This window comes from Arachis stenosperma, chromosome 4 (assembly GCF_014773155.1).
Source record: "Arachis stenosperma cultivar V10309 chromosome 4, arast.V10309.gnm1.PFL2, whole genome shotgun sequence".
Lineage (NCBI taxonomy): Eukaryota > Viridiplantae > Streptophyta > Magnoliopsida > Fabales > Fabaceae > Arachis > Arachis stenosperma.
Genome location: NC_080380.1, coordinates 91,069,913 through 91,084,778, shown reverse-complemented (window position 1 = coordinate 91,084,778; position 14,866 = coordinate 91,069,913). Strand labels below are relative to the sequence as shown.

General features: G+C 40.9%; 1 non-coding gene across 1 annotated transcript; it reads right to left on the bottom strand.

Moving 5' to 3' along the window:
• Positions 1 to 6,382: 6,382 nt before the first annotated feature.
• Positions 6,383 to 6,490, bottom strand: LOC130978046 (small nucleolar RNA R71). Its single transcript, XR_009085710.1, has one exon. It is a non-coding gene; the product is annotated as a small nucleolar RNA R71 (small nucleolar RNA).
• Between the last annotated feature and the right edge of the window lie 8,376 nt (positions 6,491 to 14,866).

Here is a 14,866-nt window from a genome sequence, read left to right as displayed (position 1 = left end):
TCTGATCAATAAAGGGCAAAGGGTAGTGGTCCTTTCTTGTAGCGGCATTCAACCTTCTATAGTCAATGCACACTCGCCATGCATTTTGTACTCTCTTGGTGACCACTTCACCATCATCCTTTGTGACCGCAGTGATGCTTGATTTCTTTGGAACAACCTGGACTGGGCTTACCCACTCACTGTCAGAAATTGGGTATATGATACCCGCATCAAGTAGCCTAGTGACCTCTTTCTTTACCACATCAAGGATGGTTGGATTGAGTCTTCTTTGCGGTTGTCTAACCGGTCTAGCTCCTTCTTGGAGAAATATACGGTGCATGCATTTACGAGGGTCAATCCCCACAATATCGGCTAGGCTCCAACCAATTACTTTCTTGTACTTTTTGATAACATCTAAGAGCTTCTTTTCTTCCTCACTAGAGAGCTCACTAGCAATAATGATTGGAAACTTTTCGTTATCCTCTAAGAAATCATATTTCAAATGAGATGGAAGAGGCCTCAATTCACTCTTTGCCTCAAGCTGAGGTTCTTTTTCATCAAGCTCACGAGCGTCATCCTCAACAACTTCCTCATGTTCATCCTCTTCGTCATTCGTTTTCTTAATGGCTTGGTAGCACAACTTGTTATGGTCTTCCTCTTGCACTTCCGCTACCACTTCATCAATTACATCACATCGGAGAACGGAATGCTTTTCGGGAGGATGTTTCATGGCTTCTTCCAAATTGAACTTGATAGTCTTGTCTCCAACCTCAAAGGAATATGTACCGGTGAAGGCATCTAACTTGAATTTAGAGGTTTTAAGGAAAGGCCTACCAAGTAGAACGGAGGATGAGCTTCTATTCTCTGTTGGGGGCATTTCAAGGATGTAAAAGTCAACCAGAAAGATCAAATCCTTGATTCCCACAAGTACATCTTCGGCTATTCCTGTTACCGTGATCACACTTTTATCGGCCAAGGCAAACCTCACTGCCGACCTCTTCAATGGAGCTAAATTCAACCGCACAAAAGTAGAAAGCGGCATGATGATTACACAAGCCCCTAGATCACACATATAATCATGAAAAGTGTGTCCACCAATACAACAAGATACCAAACAAGGCCCAGAATCACCATATTTCTTTGGTATAGGTTCTATCAAGGAGGAGATTGAACTTCCCAAGGTTAATGTCTCTAATTCCCCTATCCTATCCTTGTGTGTACACAACTCTTTCAAGAATTTTGCATACTTTGGAATTTGTTGAATAACATCAAGAAGTGGTATGGTTACCTCAACCTTCTTGAACACTTGAAGCATGTTCATGTCAAATTCTGGCATCTTCTTTGCTTTCTTCACCATAGAAGGGAATGGAATTAGGATGGACTCATCCACTAGAGCTTTCCTCTTGGGTTCCTTGAGGTTTACTCCTTCCTCTTCATGCCTCTTGCCTACCTCCTCCTCTTCATGTGGAGCTTCAACAATCACTTCTTTCTCATGAATATTTTCCAAGATCCTTGGAGGTATCTCCTCCAATGTAGTTCCCGACCGTAGAGTGATGGCGTTGAGACCGCCTTTTGGGTTTGGTTGGGGTTGGGATGGAAGATTAGAAGAACTTGAGGGTTGATTGGTATTGTTGAAAGAGGACATGGACATCTTTGAAATCATTTTGGCAAGATTGGCTAATTGAGTATTCATAGCCTCAATTTGAGTCTTATAGCCCTCATCTCTTTTATCCACAGCAGCTTTAAGCTCCTCAATTTGGTTGGTGGGAGGTGGAGAGGTGTGGTTGGATTGTTGGCTATGGTGTGGTGCTTGGTACTTGGTGTAGTTGTTTTGGTTTTGGTTGTGGTGGTTTTGGTTGGCTTGGTAATTGTTATTGTGGTGAGAAGAAGAGTTGTTCCATCTTTGGATTTGGTTGTTCCCTTGTGCATTATCTCTCCACCCTTGGTGTTGATTACTACCGTGAGGGTAGTGGTTTTGGCTTTGAGAGGGGTAGGGTGGACGATTGTTGTAATTCACATTGGCCACTACAAGGGCATGCTTCTCTTGAATTTGATGGTATTGATCGGTGTAATGAGTGGTGCTAGAGCACAAACCACAAATCCTAGGAGGGCCTTCAAGTTGGGCAAATAGAGGTGGGGCTTGGACAGCTTGGATGGAGTAGAACTACTTTTGATCCTTTTGTATTTGGGTGAGAATGGTGGTCATATCCCCAAGTGCTTTGGTTAGGTTTGCTTCGGAAGGGGACGATTCTACCACACCCTTGAGAGGGTTACTTTTCACTCTTGTGTGTTGCGTAGCTTTGGCAACATCCTCTATCAAACTCCAAGCTTCTCCCTCTGTCTTGTTTTTCGAAAAGGAACCACCGCTAGAAGCGGTGAGTAATCTTCTATCTTCCACACAAAGACCTCTGGTGAAGTAGCTAATGAGCAAGTGAGTATTCATTCCATGGTGTGGACAAGACTCTAGTAACCTCTTGAACCTAGACCAATACTCATACAAACTCTCTTGATCTATTTGCATTATTGATGAGCGGATAATTTGTACACTTTTTGGCATTGTTTTTAGTATATTTTTAGTATGATCTAGTTAGTTTTTAGTATATTTTTATTAGTTTTTAATTAAAATTCACTTTTCTGGACTTTACTATGAGTTTGTGTGTTTTTCTGTGATTTCAGGTATTTTCTGGCTGAAATTGAGGGACCTGAGCAAAAATCTGATCTAGAGACTCAAAAGGACTGCAGATGCTGTTGGATTCTGACCTCCCTGCACTCGAAGTGGATTTTCTGGAGCTACAGAAGCCCAATTGGCGCGCTCTCAACGGCGTTGGAAAGTAGACATCCTGGGCTTTCCAGCAATATATAATAGTCCATACTTTGCCCAAGATTTGATGGCCCAAACCGGCGTTCAAAGTCACCTCAAGAAATTCCAGCGTTAAACGCCGGAACTGGCACCTAATTGGGAGTTAAACGCCCAAACTGGCACTAAAGCTGGCGTTTAACTCCAAGGAGAGTCTCTACACGAAATTTCTTCATTGCTCAGCCCAAACACACACCAAGTGGGCCCGGAAGTGGATTTTTATGTCATTTACTCATCTATGTACTAGTTTTCTATAAGTAGGACCTTTTACTATTGTATAGGAACATCTAGGACTTTTGGTAGCTATCTCTGTTTTATGCTATCTTAGACCTTTGGGAGGCTGGCCATTCGGCCATGCCTAGACCCTGTGCTTATGTATTTTCAACGGTGGAGTTTCTACACACCATAGATTAAGGTGTGGAGCTCTGCTGTACCTCGAGTATTAATGCAATTACTATTGTTCTTCCATTCAATTCCGCTTGTTCTTTATCCAAGATATCACTTGTTCTTCAACATGATGAAGGTGATGATTGACGCCCATCACCATTCTCACCATGAACAAGGTGACTGACAACCATTCTTGTTCTACAAGCATCTGAGGCTTAGTGATATCTCTTGGATTTCTGATTGCACGATGCATGGTTGATCGCCTGACAACCGAGTGCTCGCCTGACAAACGAGCCAACCATTCCGTGAGATCAGAGCTTCGTGGTATAGGCAAGAACTGATGGCAGCATTCAAGAGAATCCGGAAGGTCTAACCTTGTCTGTGGTATTCTGAGTAGGATTCAATGATTGAATGACTGTGACGTGCTTCAAACCTGTAACTACTGGGCGTTAGTGACAGACGCAAAAGAGTGATTCTATTCCGGTAGGGGAGGGAACCAAACCGGTGATTGGCAGCACTGTGACAGAGTGCGTGCATTAGCTTTCACTGCGCGGATGGGAGGTAGCTGCTGACAACAGTGAAACCCTACACGAGCTTGCCATGGAAAGGAGTAAGAAAGGATTGGATGAAGGCAGTAGGAAAGCAGAGAGACGGAAGGGAAGGCATCTTCATACGCTTGTCTGAAGCTCTTACACCAATGATATACATAAGTATCACTATCCTTACCTTCTATGTTATTTTCGTTCATCATCATATACATTTGAGTTTGCCTGACTAAGATTTACAAGATGACCATAGCTTGCTTCAATGCTAACAATCTCCGTGGGATCGACCCTTACTCACGTAAGGTATTACTTGGACGACCCAGTGCACTTGCTGGTTAGTTGTGCGAAGTTGTGTAATGCCATGGTATTGAGCTACCAAGTTCTTGGAGCCATTACCGGGGATTATGAGAGTTGTGAAAAAGTATTGTTCACAATTTCGCGCACCAAGTTTTTGGCGCCGTTGCCGGGGATTGTTCAAGTTTTGAGCAAGCTTTTGGTAACAATGCCTGGGATTGTTCTAGTTTGGACAACTGACGGTTCATCTTGTTGCTTAGATTAGGTATTTATTTTTTCGAAATTCTTGAAAATGAATTCTAGAGTTTCATGATGATTTGTTGAAATCTGGCTGGCTGAGAAGCCATGTCTAATCTGATTGGACCGAGGTTTCAACTTATCACCACAAGAGCTTGTTGATTCTCATCAATTTTGCTCTTGGAGCAGTGATCTGCTAAGATTTGGCTGACCTTTGGTCATGTCTAGTGTTTTGGACCGAAGCTTTCCTTGAAAGCTTGGCTGGCTGTGAAGCCATGTCTAATTCCTGGACCGGAGTCTTAGACTAGCATTGCACTGATTCCTGGAATTCTCATCAAGGATTTTGATACCTTTTCCCACTTAATTTTCGAAAAACAAAAAAATTTTACAAAATCATAAAAAATCAAAAATATTGATGTTTCTTGCTTTAGTCTAGTGTCTCATCTTAAGTTTGGTGTCAAATGCATGTTTTTGTTATATTTTTCGAATTCATGCATATAGTTCTTTGTTTTGATCTTTGAATTCTTTTGGCTTGAGTGTTTCTGTGTCTCATATAGTGTCAGTAGTACACAAACTGCTAAGTTTGGTGTCTTGCATGCATTGTTATTTGATTCTTGTTGCATTTTGATTATTAAAAATCCAAAAATATTTTTAATTTGTGTCTTTTCAAGTCAATGATACAAAGAATTGAAGATTCAGAACATACTGCAGAGGAATTATACAGAAAAAGCTGAGCATTCAAAAATGCCCAGTGAAGAAGGCAGACTGGCGTTTAAACGCCAGCCAGGGCACCTGGTTGGGCGTTTAACGCCCAAAGAGGTAGCATTTTGGGCGTTAAACGCCAGAATGTATACCATTCTGGGCGTTTAACGCCAGGATGGTGCTAGGGGGAAGATTTTGTTTTCAAATCAATTTTTTTTCAAGTTTTCAAAGTTTTTCAAAATCAAATCTTTTTCAAATCATGTCTTTTCAATCAAATGTTTTCAAAATCAATTTCTTTCCTTTTTCAAAGATACTTACTAACAATTAATGATTTGATTGATCATTTTTTGCCTTTTCTGTTAAGGAAGGTTTTATGTTTGAATCATATCTTTTCTTGTTAGGCAAGTCATTAATTTTTAAAATCATATCTTTTCAAATTGTTTTCAAATCATATCTTTTAAAATTGTTTTCAAATCATATCTTTTTAATCACATCTTTTTCAAAACAAGTTTTCAATCAAATCTTTTTAATTTCTAATTTCAAAATCTTTTTCAAAAATCACTTGATTTCTTTTCCACTCTTATTTTCGAAAATCAATTAAGCGTTTTTCAAAATGTTTTCAAAATCTTTTACTTAAATTTTTGAAAATTACTTCCCTTCTTCTCACATCCTTCTATTCATGGACTAAACACTATTCCTTAATGCAAATTCGAACTCCATCTTCTTGGACAAGTTCGAATTTTCTACTTCTGTTTTCTACCTTTCTTTTCCTCTGACACCTCAAGGAATCTCTATACTGTGACATAGGAGGATATTTTCTTGTTCTCTTCTCTTTCATATGAGCAGGAACAAAGACAAAGGCATTCTTGTTGAAGCTGACCCTGAACCTGAAAGGACCTTGAAGAGAAAGCTAAGAGAAGCCAAAACACAACTCTCTTTAGAGGACCTGACCGAATTCTTCAAAGAAGAAGAACACATGGCAGCCGGAAACAACAACAATGCCAACAATGCAAGGAAGGTGCTGGGTGACTTTACTGCACCTACTCCCAACTTCTATGGGAGAAGCTTCTCTATCCCTGCCATTAGAGCAAACAACTTTGAGCTTAAGCCTCAATTAGTTTCTCTAATGCAACAGAATTGCAAGTTCCATGGACTTCCAATGGAAGATCCTCATCAGTTTTTAGCTGAGTTCTTGCAAATCTGTAACACAGTCAAGACTAATGGGGTTGACCCTGAGGTCTACAGACTGATGCTATTCCCTTTTGCTGTAAGAGACAGAGCTAGAATATGGTTGGACTCACAACCTAAAGATAGCCTGGACTCTTGGGAAAAGCTAGTCAATGCCTTCTTGGCAAAGTTCTTTCCACCACAAAGATGGAGTAAGCTTAGAGTGGAAGTCCAAACCTTCAGACAGAAGGATGGAGAATCCCTCTATGAAGCTTGGGAAAGATACAAACAATTAATCAGAAGATGTCCTTCAGACATGCTTTCTGAATGGAGCATCATAGGTATTTTCTATGATGGTCTCTCTGAACTATCCAAGATGTCTTTGGATAGCTCTGCTGGAGGATCTCTTCATCTGAAGAAGACGCCTGCAGAAGCTCAGGAACTAATTAAAATGGTTGCAAATAACCAATTCATGTACACTTCTGAAAGGAATCCTGTGAACAATGGGACTAGTCAGAAGAAAGGAGTTCTTGAGATTGACACTCTGAATGCCATACTGGCTCAGAACAAGATATTGACTCAACAAGTCAATTTGATTTCTCAAAGTCTGTCTGGAATGCAAAATGCACCAAACAGTACTAAGGATGCTTCATCTGAGGAAGAAGCTTATGATCCTGAGAACCCTTCAATGGAAGAGGTGAATTACCTAGGAGAACCCTATGGAAACACCTATAATTCTTCATGGAGAAATCACCCAAATTTCTCATGGAAGAATCAAGAGAGACCTCAACAAGGTTTCAATAACAATAATGGTGGAAGAAACAGGTTTAGCAATAGCAAGCCTTTTCCATCATCTTCTCAGCAACAGACAGAGAGTTCTAAGCAGAATACTTCTGACTTAGCAACAATGGTCTCTGATCTAATAAAGACCACTCAAAGTTTCATGAATGAAACAAGGTCCTCCATCAGAAATTTGGAAGGACAAGTGGGACAGCTGAGCAAGAAAATTACTGAACTCCCTCCTAGTACTCTTCCAAGTAATACAGAAGAAAATCCAAAAGGAGAGTGCAAAGCCATAAACATGGCCGAATATGGATAGGAAAGAGAGGAGGAGGACGCCACTGAGGAAGACCTCAGTGGGCGTGTACCAATCTCCTTTGAGTTCCTCAATGAGGAACCATGGGAATCTGAGGCTCGAAATGAGACCATAGAGATTCCATTGGACTTACTTCTGCCATTCATGAGCTCTGATGAGTATTCTTCCTCTGAAGAGGATGAGTATGTCACTGAAGAGCAAGTTGCTAAATACCTTGGAGCAATCATGAAGCTAAATGACAAGTTATTTGGAAATGAGACTTGGGAGGAAGAACCACCTTTGCTCACCAAAGAACTGGATGACTTGTCTAGGCAGAAACTGCCTCTAAAGAGGCAAGATCCTGGGAAGTTTTCTATACCTTGTACCATAGGCACCATGACCTTCAAAAAGGCCTTGTGTGACTTAGGGTCAAGTGTAAACCTCATGCCCCTCTCTGTAATGGAGAAATTAGGGATCTTTGAGGTGCAAGCTGCAAGAATTCATTAGAGATGGCAGACAATTCAAGAAAACAAGCTCATGGACTTGTAGAGAATGTTTTGGTGAAGATTGAAGACCATTACATCCCTACTGATTTCATAGTCCTAGAGACTGGGAAGTGCATGGATGAATCCATCATCCTTGGCAGACCCTTCCTAGCCACAGCAAAGGCTGTGATTGATGTTGATAGAGGAGAGTTGATCATTCAAGTGAATGAAGAATCCTTGGTGTTTAAGGCCCAAGGACATCCCTCTATCATCATGGAGAGGAAGCATGAAGAGCTTCTCTCAAAACAGAGCCAAGCAGAGCCCCCACAGTCAAACTCTAAGTTTGGTGTTGGGAGGCCACAACCAAACTCTAAGTTTGGTGTTGAACCCCCACATTCAAACTCTAAGTTTGGTGTTGGGAGGTTCCAACACGGTTCTGAGTATTTCTGAGGCTCCATGAGAGTCCTCTGTCAAGCTAATGACATTAAAGAAGCGCTTGTTGGGAGGCAACCCAATGTTTTATAGCTAACTATTTTCTTTTGTTATTTTATTTTTTGTAGGTTGATGATCATAAGAAGTCACAAAAACAATGAAAAAAGCAAAAACAGAATGAAAAACAGAAAGAAAAACAGCACACCCTGGAGGAGAAGAAGCTGGCGTTCAAACGCCAGTAATGCTAGCTGTTGGGCGTTTAACGCCCAGTCTGGCACCATTCTGGGCGTTTAACGCCAGAAAGGGGCACCAGACTGGCGTTAAACGCCAGTAAAGGGCAACAACCTGGCGTTAAACGCCAGGAATGGGCATCAGCCCGGCGTTTAACGCCAGAAATACCTCAAAACGTGATTTTGAGCAACATTTGGTGCAGGGATGACTTTTCCTTGACACCACAGGATCTGTGGACCCCACAGGACCCCACCATCACTCTCTTTCTTCTTCACCCATTCACCAATCACCTCAATACCTCTTCCCCAAAATCCTTCACCCATCAAAACCCATCTTTCTCTTCACCACTCATACCCTAAACACCACTTCTTCCCCCATACATGGCCGAACACAAAGCCATTCCCTTCTTCCTACATTTTCTTCTTCTTCTCCTCCCTTCTTTCTTCTTTTGCTCGAGGACGAGCAAACCTTTTAAGTTTGGTGTGGTAAAAGCATTGCTTTTTGTTTTTCCATAACCATTTATGGCATCCAAAGCCGGTTCAACTGAGAAGGCATGACCACAAGCCCATCACTAAGAAGAAGATGGAGCAAACAAGAGACCCCTCTCATCAAGAAATCCCTGAGATACCTCAAGGGATGCACTTTCCTCCACAAGACTATTGGGAGCAACTGAACACCTCCCTAGGAGAATTAAGTTCCAACATGGGACAACTAAGGGTGGAGCACCAAAAACATGCCATCCTCCTCCATGAAATTGGAAAAGATCAAAGGATCATGAGGGAGGAGCAACAAAGACAAGGAAGAGACATTGAGGAGCTCAAGCACTCCATAGGATCTTCAAGAGAAAGAAAGAGCCGACATCACTAAGGTGGACCCGTTCTTTAATCTCCTTGTTCTTTATTTTTCTGTTTTTCGAATTTTAGTGCTTTATGTTTATCCATGTTTGTGTCTTATGATCATTAGTGTCTTAGTGTCTATGCCTTAAAGCTATGAATATGAATCCATCACCTTTCTTAAATGAAAACTGTTTTTATCACAAAAGAACAAGAAGTACAGGATTTCAAATTCATCTTTAAAACTAGCTTAATTAGTTTGATGTGGTGACAATACTTTTTGTTTTCTGAATGTATGCTTAAACAGTGCATATGTCTTTTGAATTTGTGGTTCATGAATGTTAAAATTGTTGGCTCTTGAAAGAATGATGAAAAAGGAGACATGTTACTGAGGATCTGAAAAATCATAAAAATGATTCTTGAAGCAAGAAAAAGCAGTGAATACAAAAAAAAAAGGAAAAAAGAAGGAGAAAAACGAAAAAAAAATAGAAAGAGAAAAAAGAAAGAAAAAGAAAGAAATAAAGTTGTGATCCAAGGCAATAAGAGTGTGCTTAAGAACCCTGGACACCTCTAATTGGGGACTTTAGCAAAGCTGAGTCACAATCTGAAAAGGTTCACCCAATTATGTGTCTGTGGCATGTATGTATCCGGTGGTAATACTGGAAGACAGAGTGCTTTGGGCCACAGCCAAGACTCAATAAATAGCTATGTTCAAGAATCATCATACTTTACTAGGAGAATCATTAACACTATCTGGATTCTGAGTTCCTAAAGAAGCCAATCATTCTGAATTACAAGGGATAGAGTGAGATGCCAAAACTATTCAGAGACAAAAAGTTAAAAGCCCCGCTCATCTAATTAATACTGATCTTCATAGATGTTTTTGGAGTTCATTGCATATTCTCTTCTTTTATCTTATTTGATTTTCAGTTGCTTGGGGACAAGCAACAATTTAAGTTTGGTGTTGTGATGAGCGGATAATTTGTACACTTTTTGGCATTGTTTTTAGTATATTTTTAGTATGATCTAGTTAGTTTTAGTATATTTTTATTAGTTTTTAATTAAAATTCACTTTTCTGGACTTTACTATGAGTTTGTGTGTTTTTCTGTGATTTCAGGTATTTTCTGGCTGAAATTGAGGGACCTGAGCAAAAATCTGATCTAGAGACTCAAAAGGACTGCAGATGCTGTTGGATTCTGACCTCCCTGCACTCGAAGTGGATTTTCTGGAGCTACAGAAGCCCAATTGGCGCGCTCTCAACGGCGTTGGAAAGTAGACATCCTGGGCTTTCCAGCAATATATAATAGTCCATACTTTGCCCAAGATTTGATGGCCCAAACCGGCGTTCAAAGTCACCTCAAGAAATTCCAGCGTTAAACGCCGGAACTGGCACCTAATTGGGAGTTAAACGCCCAAACTGGCACTAAAGCTGGCGTTTAACTCCAAGGAGAGTCTCTACACGAAATTTCTTCATTGCTCAGCCCAAACACACACCAAGTGGGCCCGGAAGTGGATTTTTATGTCATTTACTCATCTATGTACTAGTTTTCTATAAGTAGGACCTTTTACTATTGTATAGGAACATCTAGGACTTTTGGTAGCTATCTCTGTTTTATGCTATCTTAGACCTTTGGGAGGCTGGCCATTCGGCCATGCCTAGACCCTGTGCTTATGTATTTTCAACGGTGGAGTTTCTACACACCATAGATTAAGGTGTGGAGCTCTGCTGTACCTCGAGTATTAATGCAATTACTATTGTTCTTCCATTCAATTCCGCTTGTTCTTTATCCAAGATATCACTTGTTCTTCAACATGATGAAGGTGATGATTGACGCCCATCACCATTCTCACCCATGAACAAGGTGACTGACAACCATTCTTGTTCTACAAGCATCTGAGGCTTAGTGAATATCTCTTGGATTTCTGATTGCACGATGCATGGTTGATCGCCTGACAACCGAGTGCTCGCCTGACAAACGAGCCAACCATTCCGTGAGATCAGAGTCTTCGTGGTATAGGCAAGAACTGATGGCAGCATTCAAGAGAATCCGGAAGGTCTAACCTTGTCTGTGGTATTCTGAGTAGGATTCAATGATTGAATGACTGTGACGTGCTTCAAACCTGTAACCTACTGGGCGTTAGTGACAGACGCAAAAGAGTGATTCTATTCCGGTAGGGGAGGGAACCAAACCGGTGATTGGAAGCACTGTGACAGAGTGCGTGCATTAGCTTTCACTGCGCGGATGGGAGGTAGCTGCTGACAACAGTGAAACCCTACACGAGCTTGCCATGGAAAGGAGTAAGAAAGGATTGGATGAAGGCAGTAGGAAAGCAGAGAGACGGAAGGGAAGGCATCTTCATACGCTTGTCTGAAGCTCTTACACCAATGATATACATAAGTATCACTATCCTTACCTTCTATATTATTTTCGTTCATCATCATATACATTTGAGTTTGCCTGACTAAGATTTACAAGATGACCATAGCTTGCTTCAATGCTAACAATCTCCGTGGGATCGACCCTTACTCACGTAAGGTATTACTTGGACGACCCAGTGCACTTGCTGGTTAGTTGTGCGAAGTTGTGTAATGCCATGGTATTGAGCTACCAAGTTCTTGGAGCCATTACCGGGGATTATGAGAGTTGTGAAAAAGTATTGTTCACAATTTCGCGCACCAATTATGCCCAAAATCTCTTTCCGGATATAGTCGGTCTTCTCTGGTGGAAAGAATTTGTTTAAGAACTCTCTTCTCAAGAAATCCCAATTGGTAGCAATCTCATCTGGTAGCGAATAAAACCATGTCTTTGCTTGCGCTTCAAGGGAGAAAGGGAAAGCAAAGACCATGATAGCCACCTCATCGGCTCCATGCCTTTTAGTAGTAGAACAAGTAACTTGAAAATCCTTTAGATGTCGGATGAGCTCTTGACCTGGCAACCCATGATACTTAGGTAGTAGATTTATCAAGCTACTCTTCAATTCAAAGTTCGGATCAAGGTTGGGATACCTTGCTTGCAATGGTTGAAGCACAATATCCAGAGCTCTTTGCTCATGTAAAGTGATCCGGCGTGGCTCCGCCATGTGTGGTTCACCTGTAGAATGCAAAGATGTATTAGTAATGCCAACAGAAGAATAGGAAGTAGAGGACTCCAAGTCACTCTCGGTACCGTCTAGTGATTCGGTATGTTCCTCAAAAGAGACCGAAGTACTAGGCGTATAGTCCAACCATCGCCTAGCTTGCCGAGTGTGTAACAAAGTCCTTTCTATTTCATGATCAAAATTGGCTAAGCTAGAATTCGGTTGGGACCGAGTCATCACACTTGAGAGTCATAGCACAAAAATAAAAGAAGCTAAACTATAATTAAGTATTCAAAACAAACAAAACAAAAAAGCTATCTACACTATTCACATATTCACACAACCAATGTTAAGGCATATGTTGCAACCATTCCCCGACAACGGCGCCAAAAATTTGATAGGCATGCAGGAACCGTATTGGAAGAGATTTTCTCAATGAAAGTTGCGTTGCAACTATAGCTCTACCAACAACAATTCTCGCAGATCAAATTTAGAGTGGAATTGGTTGTCACAAGTTTAACCCCAATGAAAATAACCAAAGTATTTAAATCTCGGGTCGTCTCACGAAGAATGGGCAAACATGTGCTTCAACATTAGTTAGAAATCTGGGGTTGTGATTCATTGACAAGAAAGTAAATTGAGAATCTTAACAAACAAGCAATTGGAAATGTAAGGAACTAATCCAAACAATGAGCAAGATGTGAATGATTTCAAATTAAGGAAACAATATTCAATCTAATTCTACTCTTAACTAAATAATAGCTACAATTAAGCAAAACAAGACAATTGAGAAATTGGTTTTCAAATATGAATGATAAAAGTAACTCTCGGTTAGGCATGGGAATTGGGGTCACTATCCTTGTCTAACAACCGTATCTTGACAATTATGAGGAGCCGAACTCATTAAGTCTACTTCCAAACTTGAAGTACGTCAAATGGTTTGGTCAACATCAACCCATAAGGCCTCACCTCACTACTAATTAACCTAGTAGTGGGATAGTGTTAATGAGTATCAAATTGACCACTAAGGACTCTCAAATAATCAAATCCATTAGACCCAATAACTCAAGTTTACCCAATTCCCTTGGCCTAAGCCAAGAGTAAAAAGAACTACTCCATAATCAAAGTAAACAATTCATCAAACACTTGGTAAGCATTAACAAAAGACATGTTCGACTTGTAATTGAATTGAAATTAACAATTACCCACTAACAATTATCAACTTAAAATAGCTCAAGCAACACAATGTAGCATAGAAATCATCAATCAAACATCAACAAGTCAAGATTCATAACATTCATGAATTGGGTATAAAGTAACAATTGACAAAAGTCATAAACTAACACAAGATATGAGTGAAAATATACTAAGAAATTCAGATTAAACAACCAAAGGTAGCGATTAACAAAATCCAATTCAGAATTAACATGGAAGATCAAATCAAAGCTAGATCTAGAGAAGAACAAGGGTTTCTTCCTCTAGAGAACAAATAACCTAAAAAAAATTAGAAAAATTGTGTCTTAGTGCAAAATGATTGATCCCCCCTTTCTCTCTAGCATCCTTGGGTCTTTTCCATGCAGAAGCAGCCTGAATTTGGGCCCATTGAGCCTCAGAAATCGCCAGGCACGATTTCTTTTAATGAGGTCACGTGCAGCTTCCCGCGCGTGCGCGTCATGCGTGCGCTCGCGCCGATTGCTTCTGAGATCCACGCTAGCGCGCCAGTTGCGCGTTCGCATCGGTTGAAATTCTTTGGCCTGCGCGGATGCGTCCATCCTTGCGCGCTGCTTCCAGCTATCCTCATCCACGCGTGCATGTGATTTGCGCGTGAGCACCGATGCTGCAGTTCCCAAAATCCAATTCTTCATGTTCCTTCCTCTTGTGCATGCTTTCCTTCTCCTTTCTAGGCCATTCTTACCCTACTAATTCTTTAATCACTAAACAAATACGTCACGGCATCGAATGGCAATAAACAGAATCAAAATATAGCAATTCTAAGGTAAAACAAGCATGTTTTCTACAATGGAGCAATATTGGGAAGTGAACACAAAACCATGCATTTCTTGTGAATAAGTGTGAGAAATATTGATAAAACCCCCAAAATAAGCACAAGATAAACTACAAAATCGGGGTTTATCAGTGTGCGAAGTTGGGCGTGCCACTTGAAGCTTTGGGCGTGGCACGCCAAGCTTTTGAACTAATTCTCAACAATGGACGTGCCAGTTGAAGCTCTGTGCGTGGCACGCCAGGCCAACATTCCAGCAAAGAAGGTTGAAGAATTTTACATGGGCATGCCACTTAGTGCTATAGGCGTGGCACGCCAAGATTGTGAAGCCAAGTCTCAAAGAAGGCGTACCACTTGGTGCTATGGGCATGGCACGCCAGGCTTAAGTTCCAGAGGAGTTATTTTGAGCCCCACTATGGGCGTGGCACGCCAAGAAGTGGGCGTGACACGCTGGGGCATATGCCAGCCTGATCTCCTCTCATTCAAATAAAGATATCTTGAGCTACATAAATCCAAATGAAGTGATTCTAGTGCTATTAAAAAGTAGACATCCAAAGCTTT